This window comes from Chiloscyllium punctatum, chromosome 40 (assembly GCF_047496795.1).
Source record: "Chiloscyllium punctatum isolate Juve2018m chromosome 40, sChiPun1.3, whole genome shotgun sequence".
NCBI lineage: Eukaryota > Metazoa > Chordata > Chondrichthyes > Orectolobiformes > Hemiscylliidae > Chiloscyllium > Chiloscyllium punctatum.
Genome location: NC_092778.1, coordinates 46,024,648 through 46,036,758, shown reverse-complemented (window position 1 = coordinate 46,036,758; position 12,111 = coordinate 46,024,648). Strand labels below are relative to the sequence as shown.

Sequence of the window (12,111 nt, the reverse complement as noted above, 5' to 3'; positions counted from 1 at the left end):
TCCAAGCAGTTCCGGAGACCTGCTTTCGTTGTCTTGGACCAGCATCATATTGTTTTCTGTGAAGCATCCTCCTGTTTCAGCTTCTGCTTGTAAACTGGAAGGACGAACACAGTGCCATGATCTAATTTTCCAAAATGTGGGCAGGGGATGAAAGGGTAGGCATCTTTTGATGGTTGCGAAGCCATGGTCCAGGATGTTTGATCCACATACACCAACTCTTTTAGCCATGTATTTAACTGCACTATCTTCCTACTCCTAGCCTCACTGGCATGTGGCGCAGGAAGTAAACCCGACATTACAACCAGAGAGGTTCTGAGTTGCAAATTCCTACCTAACTTCCTGAAATCCCTTTGCAGAATTCTAACTCTCTTTCTACCTATGTCATTCATACCCATGTGGACCACAACCTATGGCTGCTCACTGTCCCCTTTCAGAATATCTCAGAATACCCTAGCACCACGGAGGCAAGATACCATCCTGGAGTCTCGCTTGCAGCCACAGAAATACCAGTCCCTAATTACAGAGTCCCCTATCACTATTGCTTGCGTTCAGTTTGACCCTCCCTGCTATACATGTGCCAGTCATGATGTCATTGACCTGGCTGCTGCTTTCCCCTGAGAGGCTATTCCCCCCTAACAGTATCCAAAACAGCTTACCTGCTTGAGGGGGGAAATGGCCACAGGGATTCCTGCACCACTTGCCAAAACACTCATTTTTCTGGTGGTACATTTTCCTAGCAATTCTCAAATTCCATTGCTGCAAACAATTATTTCAGAGTGTTTTAATCTATATTCATATGGTTCAATTCATACTATAACCGTAGTATTGAGTACAGGAATTGGGACATCATGTTACAGCTGTACAAGATATTGGTAATGCCACATATGGAGTATTATGTACAATTCTGGTCACCCTGCTATAGAAAGGATATCATTAAACTTGAAAAGGTGCAGAAAAGATTTATAAGGATGTTGTCAGGGATGGAGGGTTTGAGGTTGAATAATGGGGCTATTTTCCCTGGAGCATCAGAGACGGCAGCATGACCTTATAGATGTTTATAAAATCATGAGAGGCATAGATAAGATAAATTGCCCAGGTCCTTTCTTAAGGGTAGGGGAGTCCAAAACTAGATAGCATAGGTTTAAGAGTATGGGGAAGGTCTAAAAGGGACCTGAGGGGCAAGCTTTTCACATAGAGGACGGTGCACGTAAGGAATGAGCTGTCAGAGGAAGTGGTAGACGCAGGTACAATTACAATATTTAAAGACACTTGGACAGATACATGGAAAAGAAATGTTTCGAGGGATATTGGCCACTCGCAGGCAAATAAGCCAGATCAGTTTAGGAAACCTAGTCACCATGGACAAGTTGCGCCTGTTTCTATAACTTTATGACTCTTAGCAAGGCCACAGAGCAGATTTACTACATTGAGGGCGGATACGAGGGATTTCAATAATTTGAAGACCAAAAGCTTGGATCATCGTCCTTACAGCAAAGAAATGTTATGGGGAGATTTAAGAGATGTAGTATAAGTAGAAACTGGCAATAGGGTTAGTAACCAAAGGATAGAGTTAGAAGACCAGGATACAAAGGCCAGGGGCAGGATAAGTGATTTTTAAAATAAAAAAAATACCAACGATGATATGATTGCACTGCGTCAAAGGATGGTGAGAAGCAGGTTTACAGAGTTACCTTCAACAGGGAATTGGATACGTACATGGAAGCAAAATGTGCAGGACTATGGAACTAACTAATTACTCTTCTAAAGGGCCAGCATGGGCACAATGGACCATTAATTTTATTAATGGATCCCATGAAATACAGACTACACCTCAGCACATTTATGCCAAGTACAGTTAACCCAGAATAGATATAAAACTAAACTTCAAAACAAAATCAGACATGTTTACATCTATACTGTATTTGATGTTAAAATTCATTTCATCTGTTTATTATTCTGTACAGCTTAATTATGGCATTTCTAATTAATTCTCAAACACATTGAACAGCTTGAAGATAATCCCATGCAAGTAGACACCAAGAGGTGGGAGTGCAATTTCAACAGAGGACAAACACTGGGAAACTGAGGGGGAGAGCAGCTCGTTTTTCATACTGTTAAACTGGACTTTCCACTGAACATATTTCCAATCATAAAAAATTGGTTTAAAATTTATTCCCTTCAAAACTCACCTATCAGAGAGATTTGCCTTTACAAGGTATCTCACACAGTACACATCCTAAAATATTTCAAGGATTGGTTTTGGCATATCAAATAAAGTGCTGTCATCGCACACAGCCATTTAAAAAGCCCATTTAAAAAATGGAAACAGAAAACTCAACAAATAAGCATTAAAAGGATAAACATATGATGTATCCATACCCACACAGCTCAGATTCTATACAAGCTGGAAGAAGCTCATACACAGCACGTTTTACAGCAACTATGAAACAGGGTCCATATAAGTGACTGACCGGCAAGTTAAAGGCTTCATTTTCAATAGTTACTTCGAATCCCCAGTACTTTTTCTCTTTGAGAACTTGGCTCAACTGACAGAATGGAAGGATGCTACAAATAAACAGGAAATATCTGAATGTTCTCCTTGGCCTGAGGCCACATTCCCTCCTCATTCCAAAGCATGACATCCAATCATTTCAGTTCATTTCAATTTGTTTCAGTCCTATGCCGAATCTACAATGTGCTTTAACACACGTCTTACATGTATACTTGCATTTGTTCCCTTGTGTGCGTGCACATACTGTAATTATTTCCCCAGTTTATCTAAAAAGAATTCCCCAAATACATCAAGACACTTCATTACATAATAATCTCAGGTTTTTTTTTAAAAGTTTTTTTTTGAAAACCTAAAATTTCAAACAAAGGCTCTGTCCACCCTGTCAGGTTGGCATAAACAATTCCATGGAGTTTCTCAAACAACAACCAGCAAAATTTTCTTGGTGTCTCAAGTCAATATTCATCACTCAACCAAAACATGATCAGCATCACATTGTTATTTGTGGGAGTTTGCTGGGTGTAAATTGGGTTCTGCCTTTTCTACACCACAGCTGTGACAAAACATCAAATGTAACAAGTTGACCGTACAGCCTTTTATTACAACCAGAGGCCACAAATGGTACCTTATAAATTAACGTTCAAGATGCAGGAGGGAAGGTTGTAGCAGACACTATTACATGGGACAATGTCAGTTGTTAAATTTAAATCAGAGACTAAGGTCTGAGATGCAGTGGAAACAGGGTAGTAACTGTCTGGTTAAAAGATGCCAATTTTGTGAATCTGCATTGGAAATGCATTAAGTGAGACCCCACCAATCTGTCAAAGGTATGTTTAAGGTGGTGGCTTTTCGTACACACAATCAATTATCTTGAAGAAAACATTCATTGCTGTCTTGCATTAATATAAATTAGTGGTATTTAAGAAATTAATGCCCCTGCATACTGTGGCTTCAAGTTTAATGGGGTTGATAATTATGGAGGATACTAAGGTATTCTTTTAATTCTGCCCCATGTGAATCCAAATACCTTACACATCAAAATAAATCCAGAAGCCAATCTTACTATGTGAATGCACCACCCAAAGGAGTTAGTAAGAATGAAAAACACAAAATGTGGCTCTGAAGAGGAGCACTCTCATTTTGCATCCTGGTATAATTACAAGAACTTTTTCATATTTTTGCCTTCCTATACCTCATTCTCAACAACTCACTGCTACTGGCAGTTTGTGCTAAGTGAGCAGGACATTGGCCAATGGACAACACACACACACACATGTTTATTAGATAGTTGTGCAAAGATCTGGTTCTAAAATGAAGGGTATCCAGATTACTTCTGCATCATACTGACTGTAAGACAACTTGCAGAAAATCTGGAACATGTCCTGACAGTATTCCACACAAAAGAAGACAGCCAGTGTCAACCAAAGATAACGAAGTTTGGCAAGAAAAGAGCCAATTTCAAAAGGGGATTTTAAAAAAAAAGTATACCAGTACACAATATAAATTCACGTCCCTATCTTTCACACTAATACCAGATTGGACCAAGCCAGATGTTCAGAAATATTTTGACTGTTCCAAGAATAAGAAACATTCTCAACTAAAACCCATGACACCTCACTGTTCATATTTACTGCAACAATATACTCGTGCATGGCAGTACATCTGATCCCTTTTCTGTCCCAGTGCCACAACTGCACCAAAGCAACATTTAACATTCTCTTCAGTCTGTCTGAAGTAAACCAAAAGCTTGATGCAGCTAATCACACAAGGTGCCAAGGCAGGAAGTGGGGAATGCTTAAATTTTTCATGGTCACAGGAAACTATTGCAAAGCACATGTAATGATTCCAAATGAACACGGCAACAACATTTCTAGCAACTAGTGAAACTCAAAATTCCCATGAAACAATTTAATGCCCTCTACATGCAGAGGACTCTGTTCTTTGTTACCATCTATTTCTAACTGAAACCCCTTAAGTACTAAATATATCCTAATTTTCTTTTAAGAGCAACCTCCAGCCTGTGGCATTAAATTGAATTTGCATACATAAGCATAGCTTCACAGAGCAGAGAACTTTCACTAACACTGCCACACATCTTAATACCTTGTAAAAGCAGCAGGTAAAAAACAAAATATTACTGTTTCAAACTGCAAAAATCAAAAGGAAGGAAGAATTTGTATTTCTATAGTCTTTTAGTCAATCTCAGGAAATCCTGAAATACCTTACAGCCAATTAAGTCCTTTTGAAGCGTAGTCACTGGCATATATAGGAACCACAGGAGCCAATTTGAAAACAAGTTAAAACAAACAAAAACAGTCACATAATAAGATAAAGTGACATTAAGCAACAGACAAATAAACTCCCATTCCTCTTCAGAATTATGCTATGAGATTTTTTTTAGATCCATCTGAACAGGCAAATACAAATTACCATGCAATGCCTTAATAAGTGGATCATGTCGAGTTAGTATTAAAATCACAAATCTGTTCTTTTCATGTTTGTACAATTTCAGCCCAAGTAGGAAGAACATGGGAGCCTCAATCAGAGGATTAAGATCAGGATGCAATAATTGAAGTGTGGTGGAAGGAAATTCCACAGAAATTCCAGAGAAGACCATAGAAAGTCAACAACCAATTGCCTTTTCAAAAGGATGTTAACTTTCTATGGTCACAACCTTGATTGGAGTGGGATTTCCAAGCAGAAGTCATGAGGTTGACTGGAGAACGCAGAAGTATGGGTTGAAAACTCAACAGTGTGTATTTTTGCCTCACTAGCAGGATCCCCATCTGGAATTTGACCTGTTTGACACGAGCAGGGAAATGTCTGCAGCTCCTGGAGCCAGAGATCGTCTGTAGCAGGACTCGCCATAGAGTAGAGGTCCTTGCTTCCCTTCAGCTATTAGATTTCCTTTTTCTTCTTTATTCTTTCATGGGATGAGGGTGTCAGTGGTTCGGCTGGAATTTATTGCCCAACGATAATTTCCATTGAATTGAGCACCTTGCACAGGTATTTCAGAAAACTATTAACAGTCAACCATATTGTTGCAAGATTTGAGTCAAATATAGGTTAGACCAAGTGACTGTTCACTAAAATGGACATCAGTGATCTAAACTTTATTATTATTCTTGCATAGGACATGGGCACTGCTAGTACGAATAGCATTTTCAGCCTCTTCCTACTTGCCCTTGAACTGAGTGGCTTTTCAGAGAATTGTTAAGAATCCGCCAGACTGGGTAAAGACAGATTTGCTTCCCTAAAACGAACAATAGTGAATCAGATTTTTTATGACTCGTAACATTAGCGACAAAGTTGTCATTAGACTAGTTTTTAATTCCAGGTTTTATTAAATTCTCACGTCATCAGATGCTGTGGGGCCCTCAGGATATCAGTGGGATTTCTGGATTACTGATTCTGTGACATTTCCACTTTGCCACTCCTGAAGCAAAGAAACTTGATCCAGCTCTGGGAGAGGTAAAATACGGCTGTGCACCACCTATTATTTAAACTGGAAAATATTTCCTGGGAGTGTTGAGCCGCCCTCACTGTGATGTTAAAATCAGAAATGATGGTGTTGGGGTCTGGTTTGAGATTCAAATTTCATACAGCACCCAGTCCCACCCATTTTAAAATTCTGTGATTCCAAGAAATTGTTGCATGTGCAAAGTTTCCAACTTCTACTAACCAAAACAGTTACTTGTTGCCAATACCTGATACTTTAAACTGGTTTGAAAAGTTTGTGATCTTTAACAAATGACAGGCACCATGTATAACTCCAATACTCTCAGGACAGAGGCTATTAAGTGTTGAAGCTGTGCAGTGCTAGGCCAGTGTACCATTTCAAAAATGTGCAGTTACTCAAATGGATTTTTTTTGTGGAGTCACCCTCAAAGATACTCTCAGTGTAACCTAGTGTACAAAAAACGTCAGTTCCCAAACTTTTAGCATGGCTGCTCCTGTTCAAATGTTCTTTTCTCAACTAAAGCCAATCCACATTGACTCAAACAGTGAAGTTCTCTACTACAAAAAATTGTCCAGTTCTCAAGCATTTCATAGCCAGATTATGGGTATTGTACCTGCATTTATAAGAAACAAAAATGGTCAACATCTTCCACCAGCTCCCACTGCATTCGTTTATCATTCACCAAATAGCTCACAAAGCTAATCCAAGAGCTAAGACAACAGTAATCTCTCCTTTCTCCTGAGCCCATTCCACCATTCAATGATAATCATGACCAAACAGTCTCTTAACTCTGCATACCTGTACTCACAATTTTAGTTAGGTAAATTAGGTCAGTCTCAGTTTTGAAAGTTTCAATTCACCCCCCACACTCAGGAGCTTTTAGAGTAGAGATTTCTAGGTTACCATTTATGGGAGAAGTGTTTCCTGACATCACCCTGGTTCTAATTTTAAGGTTGTGTCCCTTTGTTACAGACTTTCTCAACCATGGCGATAGCTTCTCTCTATGATGCAATACGTTGAACTTAAGCCTCTCCTTATTTTAAATGTTCCTTTGGTCAAATAGTTCAACTGTATTTAAAATTGTCAAACAAAAATTTAACACAATTTGGAAAATGGCTTGGGAATTGAACATCAGTTACTCCACATTTCCTTCAGGAATTTCTGTACTTCACATGTTTAACTCTAATGTTTGACCTTAAATACAGAAGGAAAAATATTAACCACCACAAAAAAAAGAGATTAGTTTACTGATCACCACACTTTGAGGGTGTGCATGGGTGATGGCACAAGAGAAACTCCACTCATGTACACAAATACATTTTGTTGCTCCGAAGTACTTTACAGGCAATGCAGTCTGCATTATGTTAACTGTAGTCACTGTTGCATTGCTTTAAGCTTACCGACTGTGAAACCAGTCTATTCCCTACGGTAGACTAAAATGTGACATTACAAAGGAAACTGGGTTAGCAGCTCGCCCAATAGAGTTTCCTGAATTCATGGAAACAGCAATTTTATGTGGATTAAATTCTCAATGGTCTTTATGTGTGAGAAAGAAAACAAGGAAGTTAAAGAATGGAACATTGCTTTGTTTAGTTTGGGGGGGGGGGGGGGGGGGGAGGGGGGGGGAGGGAAGGTATGTCAAATGGAAACAAATGTTATAAAAGTTAAAACATCAGAGGCTATTTCTGAAAAACAGATATAAAAAGGTCATCTCTGCTAATTCCCTGCAAATTAAATCCACAGTAAAGGGTCTCTGACATGGAACGGGCACCATCACAGCACTAAGCCAATGTAATTTAATTCTTTCAGTTCAGTTTTTGGAAAGGTAGTGAAGTAAACTTTAACACCATGGTTACAAGCATTGATTCAATATGGATCACACTTGGCAGAGACCAACTCCAGAGACTTCAACACAATCCTCAGGCTAAATACTCAGTAGTATGTTGGGAAAATGCCAGAGGTGGCAGCTTTCAGGTCTACCATCTTAGGTGCACATATGCGATCGCATTCATAGATGAGCAGGGTTATCCAGCACCCGTATTAACACTTATCCCTCAGCCAACATATTACAAAATATATCAGAGTCGTAGAGATGTACAGCACAGAAACATACCATTTGGTCCAACTTGTCCATATCCTAAATTAATCTAGGCCCATTTGCCAGCATTTGGCCCATATTCTGAACCCTTCCTATTCATATACCCATCAAGATGCCTTTTAAATATTGCAATTGTACCAGCCTCCACCACTTCCTCTGGCAGCTCATCCCATACACACACCACCCTCTGCATGAAAAAGTTGCCCCTTTGGTTTCTTTTAAATCTTTCCACTCTCACCCTACACCTATGCCCTCCAGATCTGGACTCCCCCAACCCAGGGGGAAAAACCTTGTGTATTTACCCTCTCCATGCCCTTCATGATTTTATAAACCTCCATAAAGTCACCCCCTCAGCATCCAATGCTCCACGAAAAACAGCCCCAGCCTATTCAACCTCTCCCTATAACTCAAATCCTCCAACCCTGGCAACATCCTTGTAAACCTTTTCTGAACCCTTTCCAGTTTCACAACATCGTTTTGATAGGAAGGAGACCAGAATTACACACAATATTCCAAAAGTGGCCTAACCAATGTCCTGTACAGCCATAACATGACCTCCCAACCCCTATATTTAATACTCTGACCAAAAGAAAGCACACCGAACACCTCCTTCACTATCCTGTCTCCCTGAGACTCTACTTTCAAGTAACTATGAACCTGCACTCCAAGGTTTGTTTATTCAGCAATACTCCCCAGAACTTTGCCATTAAGTGTATAAGTCCGGTCTTGATTTTCCTTTCCAAAATGCAGATCCTTAAATTTATCTAAATTAAACTCCATCTGCCACTCCTCAACCCGATGGTCTATCTGATCAAGATCCCATTTTACTTTGAGGTAACCTTCCTCGCTCTCCACTACACCTCAAGTTTAGAGATGACACCAAAATTGACTAACTATACTTGTGTTCTCAACCAAATAATTTATAAAAATTTGGAAAAGCAATGGACCCAGCACCAATCCTTGTGGCACGCCACTGGTCACAGGCCTCCAGTCTAAAAAGCAACCCTCCATCATCTCAAACATAATAAAGACAGAAATATATCAGAGTAGCTTTATCTCAACCTGAAATGCACCCAGGTATAATACCCCCTCCCACTAAATATAATTCATGCTGTTTTAACTCTCATTGTAGTGGATATGTAACTTTCTCCCTGACAATTAAAACAATTTGTATTTTAATACAGCCTTTAACATAGTAAAACATTTCAAAGCACTTTGCAGGACTGGTTATCAAACAAAACTTAATGAGTCACAAATGGAGATATCAGGCCAAGTAACCAAAAGCTTGCTCAGAGATAGATTTTGAGGAGCATCTTAAAGGAGGAGGAAGAGTTAAAGAGTAGGAAGTGAGGACTGCAGAAGCTGGAGATTAGAGTTGAGAGTGTGGTGCTGGAAAAGCACAGCAGGTCAGGCAGCATCCAAGGAGCAACAGTTTTGGGCCCCATTCCTGATGAAAAGCTTATGCCCAAATTGTCAATTCTCCTGTTCCTCGGATGCTGCCTGATCTGCTGTGCTTTTCCAGCACCACACTCGACAAGAGGTAAAGAGACAAGGTTTACTCAGTGATGGAATTAGCAGCTGAAGGCTTAGCCATCACTGATGAGTGAACAAAGGCCAGAACTGGAGAAACATTGATATCTAAAAGTGTAGATAGTAAAAGGAGGGAAATGAAAACAAGGATGAGAAAGTTAAACTCGAGGCATTGCTAAACTAGAGGTCAATGTACATCAGTGAGATCAGGAACTGGGACAATTTTCTAACAATTAGAATGTTGCCTTCTAGTCTTTTTCTAGTTGGTGGTGTCAAGGTCAAAGCAAAAACAAAAAGGGAAGCTATTTAAAGTGAAATAAAAATAGCAAAGTAACAGGAATTCTAGAGGGTAGTTAGGCAATACAGGTAGTTCTCCTATAATGCCGTAGTTGCCTTCCAGTGAAACCACACTTAATAGAAATAATGGGGCCTATGGGAGATGTGGGATTAGGGACAGACCAGCAAAAACAAAATCACTCACAACTGCTCAAAAGTCACCCAAAAGTCTAATGCAAAGTATAGCACAGCCTGAATGAAGGTTGAAATCATATTTATTAACGAAACAAAAGTAAATTTAACACAGTACATTTTTTAAATGTAAGAAAGTTGCTCTCTGTACAGTACCTCTCACAGAAAGCTTCTCTGTCAGCAGCTGATATCGGCACACATGCGGTAGGGCATGAGGATGGGTGTTGACATCGTGCATGCACAGAATGACACGATAACTTCAGCAGACAGACATCGGCACATACAGAATAATAGAGTAATTTCTGTGCTAACATCATACATGCACAGAACGGCACAGGCATTGGCACATGCACAGTGCTGCACAAAAATCGGCACTGAAATCGTGCACGCGCTGATGGCGCGGTTAACTTCAGCACAAACATCGGAATATACGCCGAATATTGTGCGGGAACTGACCCCCACTGGAATCGCACTATTGCAAACAGAGGTAAGCGTTCTCGAAAATATCATTCCCTAATTCTCGAGTGACATTATAGCCAAATTGCACTGCCAAAACACGTTATCCCAGAACTACCTGTAACTAAAAGATAGATTTTAAATGGTCAAACAAAAAGAGCAACAACAGTGGATTCCAGACAACTTGCACTGATGTAGTGACTTCTTAACTTTAGGACATCTCAAAGCACTTTGCAGCCAATGAAGTTCTTGTGAAGTGTAGTCTCTGCTGTAATGGCAAAAACAGAACCGCTATTTGCCCACAAGACACCAAACACATGACAATGATCTGATAAACTGTTTTAGCCAATTCCCTTGCTCAACCAAGGAGTGACACAAAATCCATGTTGATTTAAGACAGCCGATAGAAAACACAACTAAGCCAGATGCACAACTTAGAAGAAATAGACGGATTCAGATGGAACCCTTTGTTGTTATTGGGTTTCATTAGAGTTCAGATTAGACGTGATCAGTGAAAAGTCTGAAATATCATTGGAAAGATAATACACTGGCTTATGTTCCTTCTGAAGACCTTCCGAATATGTATTCAGATTTAGATTTTTGCCCCCACCCCACTGGAAGCTATAGGAAACTTGCAAGCATTCACAGCATGGTCAGTGCAATAGAGTACAACATGTAATTAGGACCACCTAGTTCCTGCTTATCTAATGGATTTACATCCTGTGACCCATTATGAAATTTATTCCCACCCTACCCTTTCCTTCAGCAGCTCAGCACAGAATTAAATTCTCAGTGAGCACTGCATTAAACAGTGGACATTATTCTACATGTTGATTTTCCTTTCCTCTCCACCCTCCCCAACCCCCACATCACAGAAGTGTTCTAAAAAGCAAAAAGAATCAGATGTGTAAGTGGTTGAGAGTAGAAATAAAGGCAAAAAGAGGCAGGAAGAGACAGAAAAGGGAACAAAATAATATAAAAAGGAGGGAAAGGAAAAGGATTCGTTGCAAATATATAAAAATAACTTCTCTAGACACTTTGGTGTAACATGTGCATCCACATATGCTTAAAAGACACGTTAATTTAAATATGACATCAAATCTATATAAAAAGTAATGTTGCATTTAATTCAAACTTTGACTAGAACCATAGAATCCCTATTGTGGAGGCAGGTGCATTCAGTCCATCGAGTCCACAACAATCCTCCAAAGAGCAACACACCCAGATCCAGCCCCCCCCCCCCCCCCCCCCCCACCCCCACAACCGCCGACCCTATCCCTGTAACTCTGCATTTCCCATGGCTGAGCCACCTAGCCTACACATCCCTGGATAGGGTTAAGATTACAATGGGCAATAGCTAAACAGGTTGGGACTCTACTCACTGGAAATTAGAACAAGAGGTAATTTCGTTAGATAGTGGAAACCTGTAAATATTGTTGTACAGTAACAGTCTCCCTTTTGTTTCAATGTGCAACTGCAGGCATAGCAGAAGGGTAACAATGAATTTGAGTTATTGCCCTTCAGTTCTATAATCAGAAATTGGCACTTCAATATGAAGGAGGCATGAACAAGGTTGCCAATCCTTCAGGA

General features: G+C 39.9%; 1 protein-coding gene across 4 annotated transcripts in view; it reads right to left on the bottom strand.

The window, feature by feature from the left end:
- The window catches only part of LOC140464566 (cytohesin-3), an 88,831-nt gene that overhangs the window by 38,373 nt on the left and 38,347 nt on the right, over window positions 1-12,111 (bottom strand). Inside the window, exon 1 of one of the 4 annotated variants that reach the window (XM_072559808.1) lies at window positions 2,472-2,494. The exons of 2 other annotated variants lie outside the window; for them this stretch is intronic. The gene's annotated coding sequence lies outside the window, so the exon portion shown is untranslated. Of the gene's footprint in view, window positions 1-2,379; window positions 2,404-2,471; window positions 2,495-12,111 lie in introns of those variants that run through there. One more of the 4 variants, XM_072559805.1, reaches the window with a different exon arrangement.